Source organism: Pinus tabuliformis, chromosome 1_1, assembly GCF_031772625.1.
Source record: "Pinus tabuliformis cultivar Carrire ecotype Pingquan chromosome 1_1, CPIR1, whole genome shotgun sequence".
Lineage (NCBI taxonomy): Eukaryota > Viridiplantae > Streptophyta > Pinopsida > Pinales > Pinaceae > Pinus > Pinus tabuliformis.
The window spans coordinates 879,161,930-879,168,662 of NC_142297.1; the positions used below are offsets into that span (position 1 = coordinate 879,161,930).

General features: G+C 39.8%; 1 pseudogene; it reads left to right on the top strand.

Annotated features, from left to right (window-relative positions):
• The first annotated feature begins 4,629 nt into the window (after positions 1-4,629).
• LOC149217147 (putative receptor-like protein kinase At1g11050 pseudogene) lies at positions 4,630-6,459 on the top strand (annotated as a pseudogene).
• The last annotated feature ends 274 nt before the right edge of the window (positions 6,460-6,733 follow it).

Genomic DNA, 6,733 nt, shown 5'->3' on the forward strand with positions numbered 1-6,733 from the left:
ATATAATTAATTTATTAATAATGGATCATTTTAATTAATATTAATGTTAAATATATAATTAATTTATTAATAATGGATCATTTTAATTAATATTAATATTGAAATTTACAGTTAAATATATAATTAATTTATTAATAATGAATCATTGTAATTAATATTTTTAGATAATTATTTGAAATTTATAATATTTTTTTTAAATTTTTATCCATAATTTAATTCTATTAAATATTCACCATTTAACTATTAAATATATAATTATAAATCATAAATAATTTTAATAAATATTTTTTATATAATTATTTAATAATTTATAAAGAAATTGCATTTCTAGGAGCTCACTTTCAACAATCCATTTCCCTTCCAATGATTTTTAAGGAAAGATTAATATGATTTGCAGTAATAAAATTATAAAAGAAATGTTATGTTGCTACGCGATTATTTTAGGTAGGGTGAATAAATATCTAGAAGCTTTGCCCAAATTTACACGAAAAGTGAAGTTGGGAGTGGCAATAACATAATATATTAATTTTTTTTTTTTTTAAGCTTAGGTAGGTCCTCCTTTTCTATTTATATAAGTTGGGAGTGGCAATAACATAATATATTAATTTGTTTTTTTTTGTAAGCTTAGGTAGGTCCTCCTTTTCTATTTTTTTAAAAACAAGCTGAATCCACATATTGTCAATAGGTGGCCTCAACTTGCCTAGTGGGAAACCAAGTCTGTTGGCCACCTATGCATATTATAAGCCATCCAAACTTGGTAAGTTAACAGTATTTTTACCCAAGTTATATATACAAAACTATTTATAAACCAATTTTTAACCATAGGTCCCATAAACATGCATATAGAAAGAAAACTAGATGCTAAAAAAACAGTAACCTGAGATCATGAGCTCAGTCTACTCCTTGGGCTCGTCTTGATCTGGCTCAACAACTGCTGGGTCTTCATCTGAGCCTTCATTCGCTGGTGTCATTTCCACGATATAGGGAATGTGTCTTTGTATTCGGTCAAGTCTAATATCCTGCTTACATAGCTGGAACTGTATGGTTTGCAGGTCTCGTTTATAATCAGGCATATCTCTGATTATCAACGCCATCCCCATGGATACTTGCTCCATCGCTTTTCCAACCAGCCTCTTCATGAGCCAGTACAAATGTAAGGTCTGTTTATATTGAGACATTCTTCCTCTAGTATTTCCAGGATCAGGAATGAGGTCTCTCCACTCTTCCATCTCTTCCTCCGAGTCCTCTTCCTTAATCCTTTCTTCCATCTCCTCCATAATTTTTCTGATCCCTTCATCCGTGTCTTTCATATAAGCCTTGGCTACTTCCTTCACGGTCTCATCCATGGGACGTCTTCCCATCCTTTTGCCTGAGGTTCCCATGTCCTGAGAGCGTGGTCCATTATTTCTCCTGCCTCTTCGACCACGACCTCTGGTATCCTGCGCCATGTCTTCACTCCCTTCTACCTGTTCACAATGGACACAATGCATAGTCAGGATAATACCATCGGTACCCTTCCAAATTCCCATTGTTTCTGAAGGTTTCTGTCTACCTGCGCTATCTCTCTTATGCCTGCACTCCTCTGCTCCCAAGTACCCCAATGAACCAGGGATGGTCCGCCCCTTCTCCCTACTCCCTCTTTCCTGTTTCTCTTTCGGGTCTCTGGGTACTGTCTCTCCGCCAATTCCCCGTGCTCCCTCCTTAGTTTCCCGAGGATTAACCCCCTCTTGAAGCTACCCCAAATAGTGAGCCCATGGGTCTGCCTGCTAAAATTCTCCTCTCCCTTTCTACCTTGCTGGCTGACACCACTCCCTCTCTTTTCAGCGTTACCCCCCTGGAAGGTCATCCCCTTCTTTCTTTGATTCCTGCCTAGCTTCCCCTCACAAGCTCGCTCCCCTCTACTACTCGGGCTTCCCTCACCTACCCAGACTTCCTGTCTAGAGAAATTTTCCAGACTATCGGACCTCCTGGCCTCACTGAAACAATCTATTCTAGCCTTTGTATCCTTGGTTCTGAACTCAACACGCCCCTCCCTATTATTGTCTATACCCCCTCTCCTTTCCTGCCTCGGAGCCAAGCTACCGGGCCACTCTCTCTCCCGGTTCCCACACTGTTTATACAGCAGAACCTCTGCACAAGGTCTTTCCTTCCCTCCCTGACCCAGGTTCCTTACCCCTTCCAACATGCTGAAATTTCCTTTTCGAATTACAGAGCAGAGACAGTAGACATACCCGAGATTACGCTTCTTGTATGCTGGATGTTTGTCTAGCTTTCCTGTCGCACTCCTTCTTCTTCTCCCTTTCACTCTAACCATCCTCCTTCCTTACCCCCTCTTTCATACTCTCTCGCATCTACCTACTATCCCATCCTTCCTTCACCACCATCCTCACCACCTCTCCTCTTCCCAACATTCCTCACGCCACTTCTCCCGTTTGACATCCCTCTTGTTCTGCAGTACCTCTCCACGTTCTGCCTTACAATCATGCGAGCTGCGGTAAGCAATCCTCGCACCTCACGGCTTCTGACATCGCCATTATATCTTCTTACCCATTCTGTCACCCCGATTGGGGGATAATATATTAAAATTTAATATATATTGAAAATAAAAATAAAATAATTTATTTATTTCCATCAAAAACTTACCAATTAAATTCCATCCTGCAGATTCCATCTTGAACTTTGAAACACTGCAAAAAAAATCAAAATATTAATGCATCAACAATTTGCCAATGAAATTCCAAGCCAAAAAAAACTATTATTATGTGATTTCATGCAACACTATATTATATTCAACTTCGAAATTCAAGTTTGGAAATTTATAAAATGACACTGACTAACAGGTTACTTTTTATCTTTCTCATCATCATTGTAATTTGTTGAATCTTATCATTAACGGTTAAAGAAATTAGAGTTATTTGCAAGTGTTGAACTTTAGGATTTGCAAGAGTAGCTCTCAAGAAATAATTGGCAACTATCTATATTTTGTTGAAACCTTCGCTACATCTCCACGTCTCTCTTCCTTTCACTTAGAAAATAAACAAATGGTACATTCTATGCTCAAAATAGAGACCCAAAACGTGAAAATCTCCTCAAAATAAATACTTGAAAAGTCAAAATATGTTGTAGTGAAACTCCCAAAAAGCTCCAAAGTACCATTTAAAACTTTAAACAATTTTAGAAAATTTCCTACCAACTCCCCCAAAACTCTACAATATAGAGAACGTGCTCTCCAATAGCTAAGAGCGATACCCATATTACTATGAGAAAATACAATTTGTTTAGTTAAAATTATTGATTTAATTTTCTATTAATAATATAATAAGAAATTAGCACGTAGTTAGGAAAATTAATGAATCTATTAATAACCTAATATTGTAACTTTAATTAAATTATATATATATATATATATATATATATATATATATATATATATATCTATATATATAATTAATTAATTTAAATAAATTAATCATTAAAATTATTTTATTTATTTTTACCTAATTTAACTTATCTCCATAAATAATAATAAGAAAAATAATAATAAAAATACTAATAATATTAAATTAATAAATAATATTTTGCCCTGGGTCCTAGAGTCAATGTTTCTTCAACTTGTCCTGACGATGAACCACACTAATTGGTTCAAAACGGATCGACAAAGGTCTTTCTATATGTGATTTACGTCGAAGCTCAAGTCTGAATTCAACAATCTACATATAATAATAATAATAATAATATCCATTTTTAAGGTCACAGCCAAGCCAGACACCAAATTGGTGTATGAGACCCCCTTGTTTGTGGGACAAGGGACCCACGTCTTTCTATATTTGATTTACGTCGAAGCTCAAGTCTGAATTCAACAATCTATATATAATAATAATAATAATATCCATTTTTAAGGTCACAGCCAAGCCAGACACCAAATTGGTGTATGAGACCCCCTTGTTTGTGGGACAAGGGACCCACCTCCCCGCAGCGATTTGACTGCTAAGTCTACGAAGGGATACATACTCTACCCCCTCTGGTTTTGAACCTGTGACCTCTTAAGAGGAAACACATGCTCTTAACCATTAGACCCACTCAAGCTATATAATTAACCATAAACAAATAATCACCGATAATAGATATTACAGCTTTTTATTTTTTTCATTTATATTAAAATATGGTTTAAAAAACTCCGATGGCTTCAAATTTCCGTCTTTCCTTTTATTTCGGAACAAGTTTGGCTCACGTGGAACGGTTATATTAAAATAGAAATACAGCGAAACAGCTCCCCTCTTTCCTTTCATCTTCGAAGAAGTGGAGGTGTGTGACTCTTCCCGTAACTCAGAGGCCAGCTCCCCTCTTTCCTTTCATCTTCGAAGAAGTGGAGGTGTGTGACTCTTCCCGTAACTCAGAGGCCAACTTGCAGCAACTCTATGATTTCACACTCTGGTTGGTACCCATCAACATTTTAGAAGAAATGGTTGAATTTAAAGAAATAAATTCGAGAAATTGTGTTGACTGTGATGTGGTTGGTGTGTAATCTCAAGAATATCTTTGCAGGGGCAGTGCCCGTGCATACATTGGCGTTATTTATCTGTGTCTGGGATTTGTAAACTCACCGGAGTTACCAGAAGAGAAATAAAGATGAAGATTACGTTGCCGCTTCTGTGGCTGTTGAATTGGGCATATGCTGATGTAGAGTGTCCGATGAGCTTTGATTATGTCCGCCACTTGCCGTGGGACAAGTCTTCCTGTGAATCCGCCATTATTAAACCGGATTGCTGCCAGACATTGACGGGGTTGTTTGGCATAGGATTAGCTCAGTATCTGAGAGATGTATCCATGTTCGCGCTTCCCAGCATTGCCTCTGCAGTATCCTGTCTCGGGCTCTATCAGCAGCAGCTCCATTCTCTGGCTCTCTCGCCAGACTTGGTTGCATTCTGTTTGAATAATATAACGTCACACTTTGTATCAAGCCCCCTTCTGTGCTCGGGCATACAAAGCAAGGAGGACTGGATTAGCAAACTGGGGATTACTCCAGTGGACTCAACCTGCAGAGGTGACCTCTCAGATCTGGAGGCCTGTTATGAATGCACCGATAGTGGAAAGCTCGTTCACAAGATGCTGGCAGATGGGTACAGAAACTTGACAGAAGCGACCAGTTTGAATTGCTACTATTTAACGCTTCAGTATGCAGCAGGAGTAGTTAATAAACTCGGTCCCAAGAGCAGGAGTACTGCACAGTGTATCTTCCGCTTGCCCTTTGTTCAAACCGCCGCGCATGGCCGAGTTTGGGCCTACAGTTTCATAGGCACGGCCACGGTCATTATCTTTATCTTTGCCGTCGGGCTTTTGTACTGTCTGCGACCGACAAAAGATGATCATAACACTGTACTGCACAAGCAATTCGTGCGGCGGAACGGAAATCTAATGAACTCCGCCGTCAGACCTAACACCGGGGCATTGTGGTTCGACATCGAAGAAATCAGGGATGCCACCGATAATTTCAGCGATGCCAACGTCATTGGCCAAGGAGGTTTCGCAACGGTGTACCGGGGAACGCTTATGGATTCTCAGCTGATTGCTGTGAAAAGAATTATAAATTCTACACGGGAAGGAGATTCTGAATTCCTGAACGAAGTGGAGATCATCAATAACATTAGGCACCGGAATCTGGCTGTCTTGAGGGGTTGCTGCGTGGCCAGCAACGAGAGAGAAGAGTATCAACAGTTTCTAATATACGATTACATGCCTAATGGAAGTCTGGATGAGCATCTCTTCGGAGAAAAGTCGAAGGTCCAACCTCTGAGCTGGCCGCAGCGTAGGACCATCATCATGGGGATTGCCAAGGGGCTGGCTTATCTGCACGATGGCGTTGAGTCCGCAATTTATCACAGAGACATCAAAGCTACCAACATTCTGCTGGATGAAGAAATGAATGCCCGTGTGGCCGATTTTGGTCTGGCGAGGATGATGAGTAAAGCAGGAGGCTTCCGTTTGACGAATAGAGTAGTAGGGACGCATGGCTACATGGCCCCAGAATACGCTCTCTACGGTCAGTTGACAGACAAGAACGATGTGTATAGCTTTGGGGTTCTGGTGCTCGAGATCATGACCGGCAGAAGGGCTTTGGACGCCTCTGCGGAGTCGGCCTCCAGTTATCTCATCACTGATTGGGCATGGAGCCTAGTGAAACAAGGCAGGACCAATGAAATAATAGACGAGAGAATCCGGCAGAGCGGGGCAGAGCGTGTGATGGAGAGATTTGTTTTGGTGGGTATTCTGTGTGCGCATACTATGGTGGCACTCAGACCTCGAATGTTTGAAGCCGTGAAGATGCTAGAGGGAGAGGTTGAGATTCCTGAAATCAGAGACAGGCCTTTGCCGTTTCTGCTTCATGGTCCATCTCTCGCAGGCGGAGCAAGCGGTTCCTTCGTAATATCTGATGGCGTTTCTGGGCCTGGCTTTCGCTGATGTAAGTCGCCGCATTCCTTTTGCTAAAGCATTAGCGGAGGTTCATAATTGTATTTTGTGGATCGCATGCAGTAGAGTGTTCTGACGCAATTTGGATTAAGCGTTGTAGTCCAGTGTAAGGTATTTATTTTTGAAGGTTATTGTTAAGACGTTTTAGAATTTTATTTTTAATGTTTTGTTGGGTAATATTCATAAAGTTTTACTTAAACTAAGCTATGTGTGTCTTCACGTGGGGCTATGTTAATTTTTTTTAATTTTTGGATTTTTAAATTTT